Source organism: Podarcis pityusensis, assembly GCF_964106645.2.
Source record: "Podarcis pityusensis genome assembly, chromosome: 11".
Classification (NCBI taxonomy): Eukaryota; Metazoa; Chordata; class Lepidosauria; order Squamata; family Lacertidae; genus Podarcis; species Podarcis pityusensis.
In genome coordinates, this window is record NC_138036.1 from 57,863,698 (window position 1) to 57,876,815 (window position 13,118).

Consider the following 13,118-nt stretch of genomic DNA (forward strand, 5'->3'; position numbering starts at 1 on the left):
GGCTTTCTGTATTCCATCCGGCTTTTCCCCTCTCCCCCCTGAACCAATGGCAGTTCCCTGACAATGTTCTTATATTAACATAATTTCTATTGGATTGATCAAGATAATTATGTATGTAAGCATGTTTAATGGAATGTGTCGTTCTCCTCCCTGTTTGTTTCCAGCTTTTCATTATAAAGGCACCACCTCCCTCCCCCCCCCAGCAATGAAGAGACAATGCCATGATATCCGAACCACATGACAATATGAAAGCATCTAAGCTTTTTTTAAAAAAAGAAAAAAATGTAGTATAAAAATCAAAGGTAGTGTGTGACTCAACAGCCTGTCTGGAAGAACCTTTAGTTTTTAAGATGCCACAAGACAGACTAAAACAGCTGCTGCTCTGAAAATAGTAGATGTTTGGTACAATACACCAAGAGAGCACTGTGCCAAACTTGTAGCCGTCCCACACAAATGTTAAAATGCATACATGCTTTACAACAAGCCCATCTCATCACACCACAACACAAATGCATTCCATCACTACTCAGTAAGTCTAAAAAGTCAGCAGTACAGGCTGTCGCCTCAACAAATCAAGACATAGCAAATGATCACAATAAGAGGGGGAGTTGTAAGTGACTTACAAATAGGAGTTTAAAGTAACGTACAAATAAAAAATGCACATAAAATCAACAATGTGCCCAGTGGGCTCCTAGTACTTTTTCCTGTCTAAATGGAGAATAAGTGGGAATACAATGTTGTACTTGAGTGTGCATGTGGGACATTGGAAGATACACTATGTGCCCAAATTCCTTTTGGGTCCTTGCAAACGGAAGCTGGCCAGTCTGCCAACTCCTGGGTGGTAGGAGGGTTTCATCTACAAAGTGATACAGGAGTCTCTCTCCCTCTCTCTCTCCACACACACCACCCATCATAATTATAAGTTGTACACCTGGAAAAGAGCCACATTCTCCTCCAGATTATCCCTCTATTTAATACTTTTTATTTCAACCGTTATTTAATGTTCTCCATTATATTTTTGGCAACAATGCCAAATATTGGGAAGATAGTTCATGTTCTAATGTCAGTGAGTCATATGCAGGTAATTAATTCAGATTCCAAACATTTTGATGTGGATTTGTACACTTAATTGCATGATTATGTAACCAAACCACCACCACGACTGGGAAGGAGAGCTTGATTGCGTGTCTCTCGGCTCTGATCAGTATCAGATTTATGGCTGTGTTTGGCCTGGCACACCCTTTTAAAAAATTCTTTTATGATATTAATTTGGATTAATAGATAAGTTACGAAAATGTAGCAAGTGAAAGTAAGTGGCTAAATAATTAATGCACAAATCTAACACAGAGATGATAATAATTCTTACAAATATGTATTTGATCCTATTCCACTATCTAGCCCAGAGGCTCAGTGTGCTAACAAGTTATTATTATAATAATTATTATTTTCAAAGAGTATGAAATATAGTTAAATAATGTTAAATAATTTCACATCTGCTTAACCACCATCACCAAATGCCTGCCCAAAATATTCTATGAGATGGTTTTTGCAAGTTTCCAAAGGAAGAGGGTTGTATAACAGTGAAGTTGCAGATGTCTTTCTTCAAGTAATATTTTTAATTTATATACAACTGATAGTATTTAAGAAGGCATTTCCCATTGATCTTTATGAGGGATCTATACCAGGAGGACCCACCAGTCTATTGTCTCCCCATCCCTCATTTTAATAGACAATAGTCTGGCTGAGGCATGAAAATGGAGTGCTGTGCAATATCATTATGCAGCATGGAAGGGGAAAAAAAAAGATAATTTAAACAAGAAGGCAACTGTAAATTGGCTCTCGAAATGGTGAGGATTGGAGTAGAGCAGACAGATGTTTGGAGAGTTATGGTCTCTTTTCATTTACTCATAAGAAATAACTTTGCATGGCTCTCCGGTTCCTTGAATATATAACCAAATCCTGCTGTACTTTCCCCTTTCTGGTCTGGTAGAACAGAAGAGGAAGACGTAGAAAAGGCTCGGTGGGACTCATGCATCCTGTTCACATTGTGGAGCAAAGCTGTGCAGTAGCGCTTTCTGTGTATATAGAAAAGACAATAAGGAACATGCGAGGATTTGGAGAAGAAGTGGTAGTTAATGAGACAGCTGTGAAGGAGCACAGGGAGATGCTGGTTATCCAGAGCACTGATCCATATCACATTTTGAAGGCCAGAACAACCTCCCACTTCGCAGAAGACGATGAGGAGCTCAAGACTAATGTCTGCAAATAAATTGATGAGGAAAAATCTGGGAGGTTGTGCAGGCCAACTTAGAAGGGTTATTGCGTGTATTCAGGGGAGGGGAGAGGAAAGGGACATTGGAGGGGAGATTTGAATAAACGGAAGGGAGCATTTCAGAGCAAAGGCAACGCAGGAACATGTGTGCTGAACTGCCAGGATTATGTTGAAAGTATTATTTGTGGCTGCCTGGAAGATTTCCCCTGCAAACCAAGAATCTTTTCAGGAAGCTTCATTCAGTTAGATAGCTATGTTTCAACAACAGGTTTTCAGAAATTCAGCCACATTTTAAAAATAGTATATTTAAGCTTTGGAGTGGGAAAAGCTGAAGAAGAGCTATGGTAGTTGTGAGATTAATTCAGAGAGTCTGATGCTTCTGCAAAAGAGCTGTCTGTTAGGCAGGATTTCTGAGATGAGATCCGCTGGAAGTTTGGATGCAACTCACTGCCTGGTCTTTGACTGCAATCAGGGGCGTGGGAAGGGAGCGGTGGGGGCAGACCACCCCAGGTGCCCTCACTGAGGGGGGTGACATTCGGCACGCCATGTGCCCGCAACTCCCAAGCCTACTACCCGGGCTAAGAGGGGAGCTGTGCCACTTTCCCAGTGGCATTTCCCCCATCACCCTTCATTCTGACAGCTTGGGGGAGGCTTGGGAGCCACGGGTGGGTGGCGCGCCAAATGTCCGCCATGGGTGGCTCGCTCTGCCCCCATGGGCAGCTCATTCTGCCCCAGCTGCAGGGCACGCACGTCACTCCGGGCAGCCGAGGGACTATCCTGCACCTGGGAGGGCACCCTCCGCACCATGCCCGTCTCAGGAGCACGTCTGCCCTGGGCAGCGCGAGCATATGCTCTGCTGCTGCTGGCCGCAATAAAGATTGATAGATAGGTTGAAAGAATGAATGAATGAATGAATGCAACTCAGCTTGCAAAAATAAAAATAAAAATCCTCTCTCTGAGTTAGGGACTGTCAGATTCCCAGACTACCCTTCTATCTTTAACGTATTGTACTGACCTTTCTATCTCCTCATTTAGACTTGAAACTTTGTAAAAGACACTTTGTAGTACAGTGGTACCTCAGGTTAAATACTTAATTCATTCCAAAGGTCCGTACTAAACCTGAAACTGTTCTACCTGAAGCACCACTTTAGCTAATGGGGCCTCCCGCTGTCACTGCACCGCCACTGCACGATTTCTGTTCTCAACCTGAAGCAAAGTTCTTAACCTGAAGCACTATTTCTGGGTTAGCGGAGTATGTAACCTGAAGCGTATGTAACCTGAAGCGTATGTAACCTGAGGTACCACTGTACAGTGGTACCTCGGGTTACATACGCTTCAGGTTACAGACTCCGCTAACCCAGAAATATTACCTCGGGCTAAGAACTTTGCTTCAGGATGAGAACAGAAATCGTGCTCCAGCGGCGCGGCGGCAGCGGGAGGCCCCATTAGCTAAAGTGGTGCTTCAGGTTAAGAAAAGTTTCAGGTTAAGAACGGACCTCCGGAACGAATTAAGTACTTAACCTGAGGTACCACTGTATATGGAAGCCGTGCTCAGTATCACCCACCAGGCCAGGCCCAAGACATTTTGGCACCTGAGACAAACCACAGAATAAAACCCACCAGGGAAGAAGGGTGAGTGGAGATCTACATGAGGAGCAATGGGGGGGGGGGGAGAGAAAGATCTACAGTGGGAACAGGGTGGGGATCTAATCAACCTTTCTTGATGGTTGAAGTGGGAATCAAAGGTTGTCAGATGGGTGAGAATGGTCAGCAAAGCAAGCTCTACAGGACCAGGAGCTGAGCATCCTTCAGGAAATGCTATATTAATTCTGTATTCTATAGATTTAACAGAGAAAAGTGGTTTGCTTGGCTAGTAGAACTTTACTGTGCTGATTTTTCAGAAGACCAAGGTGAGACTTCTCATGTGAAAATAGTTATTGTCTGTGCAAGGTGTGCTGATTATAGTGTGGTAAGGTGCGAAAGTATTATATGTCAATCTCCTTCCCTGACACCTGTCCTATCTACACGCCATTAAAATATAGGAAGGTACGGCGATCTCTATCCCAACCCTCTGCTATCTTATTAAAGCAAGAGAAGGGTTAGATCTGACTTGCACAGTGTAGCAAGTAATATTGCGTACTAACCTCTGCTTGCTCTGCAGCAGGAGATTAATAGAACAGTCGCACAAAGGTTTCAGGCTGTTCAGAAAGGGCTGGCCACAGAGGCTATCATTGCTATGCACGGAACAATTCATGTTTACTTAGATAACCTTTGACTACAAATTCAACTGAAAATAAGAGAAATAAATGTTTCTTCTGCTGAAAATTATGACTTTACAAGGAGGCTTCACTATTATGAGCATTAATTCTAGGGCGACACTTTTGCTGAAAATATGAGCAAGCCAGACAACAGGCTACAAAAAGTTGCATTTTTAGTAGAATAGGGAGAAAATGAATATGTATACAGTCATACCTTGGGTTAAAGACGCTTCGGGTCAAATCTTTTCAGGTTGCGTCCCACGGTGACCCGTAAGTACCGGTAAGGGTTACTTCCAGGTTTCGCCACTTGTGCATGCGCAGACACTCAAAATGACATCATGCGCATGCGCAGAAGCGGCGAATCGCGACCTGAGCGGACGCACAGATGTGGGTAGCCTTCTGCTCAGGTTGCAAACGGGGCTCTGGAACGGATCCCGTTCGCAACCAGAGGTACCACTGTATCTGTGACCAGTTGTAACTCTATGGATTGGTTCCCAAGTTTCTGAAAATGTTTGCACCCAGCTTAAGAAACACAAAAACCAGACTTCCCTGCTGGACTTCGGTCTATTGTGTTTTATCTAGCCATAAGATATATAGAAGCATAGGAAACTGTCTTATACAATTGGTCTGTCTAACTCAGAAGGCTTCATGCTGATGGGTAGCAGGTCTGCAGGTTCAAACAGAAGACTTCCCTAGCCTTACCTGGAGGTGCAGGAGATTGAATCTAGAGCTTTCTGCTCACAAAACAAGTGCTTTACTACTGAACTTTGATTCTTCCCTGAAACCCTTCCTAATTCTTGGCTTTAAAAGAGGATTAGAAAAAATCATGGATGGAAAAGACTGTCATATTAGCTGTGTTCTGTCTCCACCATCAGAGGCACTTTTCCTTGAATAGATTCCCTTTGAATCCTCACAGATGCGTGCCATTTTTTCATGACTTGATTATCTGGAATCATGTAACCAAACCATAGAACTTGAAGCTCACTCATGTCTGGGGGCCTCTTCAAACATCTTCGCTGCTTCTACTTGCTGAGCGAGTTCATTCCATTGCTCTACAACAGCATCTCTTCTCTAGGCTAATAAGGCTGTTCATATTTTGCATACAACTCTTGAGCGCAGATGTGTGAAAAATACAAGCAGCAAAACAAGGTTAAGTGATTCAATCTGTTGTGCTTCAGTTCGTTGAAAGTTTTTAAAGCTACAAGGAAAACGAAAATGAAGAAGTGCCGTTTACATTTGGACCGTATAAGGAGTAGAAATTCCCTCGACTCCTTCAGAAGCAATCAGATGCACTGACCTAAGCAGACTTATTTCTGAGAATACTATCTGAATACATTAATCTTCCAGACATACGATTTTTATTTAACTTATATGAAGCTTTTAACCTTTTTTTAAAAAAATCTCCATTGCTGTGCTTGAATTAAACAACAACAACAAACACTATCTGGAGCTTTTCAGTGCTCCACAAGAAGGTTTCGGACAGCCTCACTTCTTAGTGAGCCCATGAACCTAGAGAAACATGGATATATAGCCAAGCACAGAGCTATAAGACACTGATATGTAAAGAAACAGTCACAGAAGGTTTTGTGGGGCCCTGATACAACTTGGGGGAAGGGGGTTAGTGACGTGCTTTGAGATGGGAGGGAAGGACCTTCAATTCTCCTTGATATTAGGCTCTACACAGAGCTGATAAACACAGGGAGCACCCCAAAATGAAGCAAGAAAACCTGATTTTATCACTCATTCCTTGCTTCTTTTCTCCCCCCTCCCCCCTCCCTATAGCTTAATTGGTGTACAGTATTAGAATTGCTTGGACAGTGACTTATATATGACAATTGATTAGAACTTGCTGTATTTAAAAAGGAGGGTGAGCCTTGGCTGTCACAATTAAGCAGAAGGAGTTATGGAGGAGCAAACATTTAGATACATATTGTGCATTTATTGCCATGCTGCTTATCTGCACAGCTTTCCTCTGTAATGACATTGTTATGATGCAATAAATGTGGGGAATAGCTTAATAGCAGATGTTAAATGACATAATTTATTCAGAAGCCTCAATAATTACTGCAGTATTTGTATCCCAAGTATTTCATTGTATGTTCAATATGACTCACACAACAGTAATGAAGTGTAATACTGAAATTAAAGGTCAGCTGTAGAAATGTACACCAACTATATTTTTAAAAGAGGAAAGTTGTGTAGCCAGATTAAGTATATGTTTACTTGGAAGTCCTATCAGTTTCAATACTACATACTCATAATACACTGTGATAAATCTTCCAGTGGAGGAAAGTCCATATCTATGGATCAGCCACAACAATGCCACTCTGTGTGCTCTCACATCAAAGGCCTGAAACATGACCCAAAGCTGTAAAGGGAGAGCACCTTTCCCTAAGCAGATGCTCTGGACTGCAGCCCACATCATTCCTGGCTTTTGGTCATGCTGACTAGGACTGGAATTGTAGTCCTAAACGTCTGGAGGGCATCGGGTTGTTAGGATCGTCCTACACTTGTGTAGGATCCTGGTAGAGACACATGCCCTACTGGCAAGTTCTCTCCCTCCTGGTCTGTTGTTCGGGAGCTTCAAAAGCTTTCTTCAGCCCGAACATCACAACGACTGATACCAAAAAGCATCAGCACACTTACGCTCCTTCAGAGTATTTGCAGTTTGTGTAACAGAACTCAGTAGCACAGCATTTTGGCTAATCTACTTTATTTACATATAATACACTCGAAGCATTCTGATTTAGCTCCCTCCTCTTTCTCATCAGACAGCAAAGAGAGAAAGGATAAAGGACAATAGTCCCACTTCATGGAACACAGTAACACAAAACATCCTGTCTCCGTCAAATTCCCACTCTATGGAATGAAAACATACACCGTCATGTGATAGACAACAATCTCATGACTGCAAACACGGAGCAGGAATCCTAACAGGAGAAGGCTAGTATAGAGGCAATATTTTTATTCAATCAAGTGCACCTCCTTTCCTTTCTTTTTCTAAGAGAGTAAAGTTCATATATTCACGAGATGCCAAGAGTTAAATTAGTCATAGAAAAACACAGGGAAGGTCCTACAGGTGTGTTTGTGTGGCCTTCATATCATACATTTGATTGAGTCTTGCAATTTGGCTAATTGGAGAAGCAAGCAATTGAGCAGTTGATAATATGCGTTAAATACTCTAGAGTCTAACAATCACTGATATTATTTAGGAGAACTAATGGTAACTAACAAAGTAAATAGATTCCTTTTTAACGCTTCCATTGAGAAACTGGGATGTCTGCAATTAAATCATGTTCAGTATGTTCATGTAAGTGAAATGAAATAAAATGATGATTGATGAAATGCCATTTCTTAATGAAAATCATGGATGCCTAATAGAACAGGATCCATTATGGGGACCCAGTTTTAGCTCATATTGCCATTGACTCACATCTTTTATTTATTTCTTGAGGCAGGAATGAAATGTTGCATGTTAGATTAATTTACTTATGAGAGATTAGTGCTTTAATTTGTTTTAATTAACTAAAATTTAAGCTGAAAAATTGGTGAAAGGAGTTCTTAATTGGCGGGGCAGCAATTGAAAAGCACATTTTTCCTTTTTGAGGTTAGCTTCATTATCACACCTCAAAAGAGCACCTATATTGACACGCTGGTAGTCTCAAACATGCAATTATGCATACACAGAGAAAGACATATAGTACAATCCTACAAATGTTTACTCACAAGAAACCTGATTGAGTTCAACAGGATTTATTACCAGGTAGGTTTCTGTAGGACTGAAGCTTTAATCAATTGGTTAAAAGGCAGATGATTACTCAAGAAGAAAACCTTTAATTGGTTGACAACCTTATTAACTATTATAGTCTTAGTATGTGTCATACAGCTAAATTGATCTCACCATCTCAGGATACACTCGTAAACATCCATTAGCAGGTTTAGCATAATCTCAGGAGCAGTTTGAAAGTTACTTAGAATTCACTGTAATTAATGAGGTGCCATTTCCAAGTAACTTTACATTACTCATGGCACAATGGCGACTACAGCTGTCCCTTGGTCGCGTGGAGGTTTACCTTTTCAGGAACAGTCAACTTCTGAACGAAAGAGAGGCAGCTGTGTCTGTTTGAGTGATGCATGAATTGAGGAGAAGGAAATTAACCAGCAAGCATGTTTCATATTCTGAAGCCTCTCCCTCCTGGTGCTAATTCATCATTCTCCCCTGCATCCTTGTTTTTTATGTCGTAGGCCATCCCCCCCCCCATTCCCCTCCCCACAACTGCAGTGAAATATACTATCAGGTCTGTGCAGTTGCTCTACAACTGAAACAGACCTAAGGCATTTTGTTTAACAGAAACACCAGCTTGAAATGCAGCAGCTGTTTAAGAGATTTAATTGTCCAGTGTCTTTTCTTCTTAATTGCTGCCTTGCATGCCAGATGGGGAAAGGGTGGGCGCGAAGGATATCCTACTTGCGCATGGAGAGGGTAGAATTACAGCCCCTTCCCTTTTGAATGTGACGGGAAAGTCCCCAGTTGCTATTGCAAGGAAGGAAGAAGGGAATACTAAGTAAGTTGAAGATGCACTTTCAGGGTACTGAGTATTATCCAGCACACTTGGAATCTTGGGGAAATTTACCATCATTTCGTTCAGTGGTGAATCTGAACTGCTGTCTATCTGCTTTCAGAAGGTGTCCTCCAAAGACCTGTCATCTGCAGTATCCTCAGATGAGGTTCCTCAGATGAGCTGGTAAAGACACTCTGTTTCCCTTTGAGTTTTTAAAAGCATAGGTCACTGAGATTGTGACAGCGCCAATTAACATTAAATCAGGGGCAGCCCAATGTGGTGCCTTCGGATACTTTTGGAGTATATATCTGTATTCCATTTCCATGAAACTCAGAGAGAAGGCGTCTACCATATAGCTCAGGGGTCAGCAAACTTTTTCAGCAGAGAGCCAGTCCACCGTCCCTCAGACCATGTGGTGGGCCAGACTATATTTTTTGGGGGGAAATGAACAAATTCCTATGCCCCACAAATAACCCAGAGATGCGTTTTAAATAAAAGCACACATTCTACTCATGTAAAAACACAAGGCAGGCCCCACAAATAAACCAGAGATGCATTTTAAATAAAAGGGCACATTCTACTCATGTGAAAACATGCTGTGGGCCGGATTTAGAAGGCCATTGGGCTGGATCCGTCCCCCAGGCCTTAGTTTGCCTACCCATGATATAGCTCATCATCACACATGCCTAGTCCTTTTCAACATCTGAGTCCCATAACAAGTGTTGGATGTCTGATGGGAATTACCATATTTTTCGCTCTATAAGACGCACTTTCCCCCTCCTAAAAAGTAAGGGGAAATGTGTGTGCGTCTTATGGAGCGAATGCAGGCTGCACAGCTATCGCTGAAGCCAGACTAGCAAGAGGGATTGCTGCGCAGCAATCCCTCTTGCTGTTCTGGCTTCTGGGATTCAGAATATTTTTTTTCTGGTTTTCCTCCTCAAAAAACTAAGTGCGTCTTATGGTTGGGTGCATCTTATGGAACGAAAAATACGGTAGTTCCTTCTCCATTTGGTGGCAGTGAATCTTGCTGGGCTTTCTATTTCTGCGTGATTTCTAAGCATATTTTCTTGATGCTCCAAAAAGCTTCTCATGAAGCTCTAAAAAAGAGAAAGAGAGAGAGAGCCTGAACACCTAGGGACACTGGAGGCCTGCCTTATGTACGTGCCCCTGATCCATACCCTCTTTGAGCTTACGCATATGCAGGCAAACATCTGAGCTGGGCTCCTACATGCATGGGTCTCAGTTGTGGATGGTTCCTACCCATTTGGATGCTTCTAACCACAGCTTCCCCCCTAGAAACTACTTTTTCTATACCATGGCACTGGAGAGGTGAAATGTGCTCCTACACATCTGATATTGAATCTACAGTTCATGCAATAGGAGCTGACCCATGTTTGCTTCTGTAGTCTTATGGTATGAGAGCACAATACAAAATGTATTATCAGACTGGAGCCATGTGAAGGAGAATTTAATATTTGTAATGTTTATATAGAGATTTATCTCAGACCCACTTCTCTCATATACATTATTTCCCAGTCTAATCTAATATTTGCCTGAAATCTTCTTTGTGTTCAATACTTTTTAGAACAGTAATAAATAATCCAATTCAATTTAGAAAATAATAATGTTTTCCTCCAAATTCTAATAATCCTGTGATACAATCTGTCCCCATTTATAGTAACATGCAGTAATTTCCATCCCTTTCATTTTCTTTTCCTGTCCCCACCCCCACCCACCTCATTTTTCAATTAATTTTTTTATTGGAGGTTCTTTTGTTCACATGGTTTTGAATGGGATGCTAGGAGCTATTTAATTCATAGTTTTCATTGTATCTTCTTCAAGTTTTTTTTCTTTTCCATTTAATGCAGCAGATATCGCTTGAGACAAAATTATGTGCAACAACTAATGGATATTATTGCTGACCAGTTCAGAACTTGAAGTCAAACGTTTAAAGTTAAATGTAATGAAATGGCCTTGCTCTTCCAAATTCTGCAGCAGGAAAATTTCATACCATCAGATGGACACAATGCTCCAATGTGCAATTTGTTACTGCTGGGAGTATTGGTATATTATGGTTACAACTAAAAGATCATTCAGAAAACTTTTCTAACATGTTCCTTTTCACTTTTAGCTAGTGCTGTGCCAAAATCTGTCTTCCAATTTCTCAAATGTTTTGGTACTGTTTTTTTCCTCCTTTTCAAAAATTAATGAAAATGTTTTTTTAAAAAGTTTGCTTCCTCCACAGAAAAGACTTCAATTTTTCTGATTCATTGGAAGGGCACTTTATAATTTCAGTGGGTGAAGTATTGAGTTTACCATGCCTTTGTGAGATGCCTGAGGGTGGTGTGTGAGCTTTTCTTTCCATTAAATTTAAGGAGTTAAATCATGGTGTCCTTCCCTAGGCTTTAATTGAAGCTTGGGAAAACTGAAGATTGAGGCTCCTTATTGGCTGCGATTGGCAGGCTCACTGGCTTTGTTTTTAAACGAAGCCTTCCCTTTTACCGTTTATTAATTTTTTAAAAATGTAAACAATTTCTTTAAAAGTTTTTTAAAAGTTATTTTTTAAAAGTAAAAGAGGAAGAAGTTCACTTAAAAAATAACTGCCAGTTGTCAGGTGCTCGACAGGCAACTTCTGTGCCTTCCTACACTTATAGGACAGGACAGCCAAGTGCATCACTGAGTTGTCAGGAAGAACAGGCAATTGGGAAGGCGACAGAAGGCAGACCACCACACGCCACTCAAGAGATTTTAATTAATTTCCCCCCTTTTGATTCCCCCCTTATTACTTGATGAAGAATGGTAAAAAGGTAGATGCATTTCTGATAAATCACTGCTTTTAATCTCTCCATTCAAGAGGCTTATGCTTTCTGCTTTATCTCCTTTACTTAAACCCTCATACCCATGCCTTAAAGAGAGGTGCTAACACAGGCCTTTTGTTTTAGTGAAAATAGCCTTGTTGGCATCCGTCTGTCTTGAGAGGCAATGGAGTGCACCTCCAGGGGTGAAGTCAAACCATTACATTAGCAGCACTGAAGTGATATCTCCAAGGTGCAAGCCTGGGCAGCTTGTATGGAAGTCATGGGCTGCCCAGACGATAGGACCCTCCTCTCGGCCTTCCTGATGTGGTCCAAAGGAAAGCTGAGGAATATGTTTGGCACTGGCTTGGCTGCAGGAGTTGTGAGTCGAGGACCGTAACCTGCGTAGTGGAGAAATAATGGACACAGACACAAGTATTTTAGGTTAATGGGCTGAAAAAGGCCACAACTTTTATTGGTTACAGCATGTGAGCGGTATTGGCTTAGGCATTGGATCAAACAACCTATATCCGACCCCCCCGCGGGCATTTGAAGGTTAACAACCAGTAGGAGGAGCTTGTTGATGCAAATACAACTGGAAGCTTCCCCTGATGTCACCGGGGGTTGTGCCATAGCCCTAGCTACCACCAGGGCATCGGACAGGATCCACGACCGCCGGATTCCTTTAATAGAATACCCAAAATGGGGTGGGGTAGGTGATGGCCATACCCCACTCCCCAACACACAACACATATTCCAATGCCTAACCGCCAAAACCGGAAAAGTTGTGACGATTTGCTATGAGGTAGGCGAAAAACCAAGAGGCTGGTGCAAATTTAGCTAAATGGACAAAAACTCCTACCAGACCCCCTGGACAACCAGGGCAACCAACCAAGATCCATAGCAAGGTCAAGAGCACAAACTTAGCCTGGAGGGTGGGAGGGTGAGTGATCCAGCGTCTTCCAGGAAGCAGAATGAGGCCCAGAGGCTGCCGCGGCTGCTTGAATGTGGCTAAACCCCACCCCCAGGCCAACCCTATTGGCTGGCCTGCTGCAGGGTGGGGCGGCAGCTGGGGAGATGATGCAGGGGGCCGAACACGCCCCCCTGCCGACGCAGGAATAGTTCCCGCTCACACCACCTCCCCTCTGGGAAGAGGAGAGGCTTTGCCAGAAAGGGGACAAGACACCATCCAACTATCTTAGGGACTGCACTCCGGATTTGTGTAGGATTT

At 42.3% G+C, this 13,118-nt stretch overlaps 1 long non-coding RNA gene across 1 annotated transcript in view; it reads left to right on the top strand.

The window, feature by feature from the left end:
• The window catches only part of LOC308458493, a 48,598-nt gene extending 36,456 nt beyond the window's left edge, over positions 1-12,142 (top strand). The window contains exon 4 of the long non-coding RNA XR_013977481.1: positions 12,035-12,142. This is a non-coding gene — a long non-coding RNA (uncharacterized lncRNA). The remainder of the gene's footprint in view (positions 1-12,034) is intronic.
• The last annotated feature ends 976 nt before the right edge of the window (positions 12,143-13,118 follow it).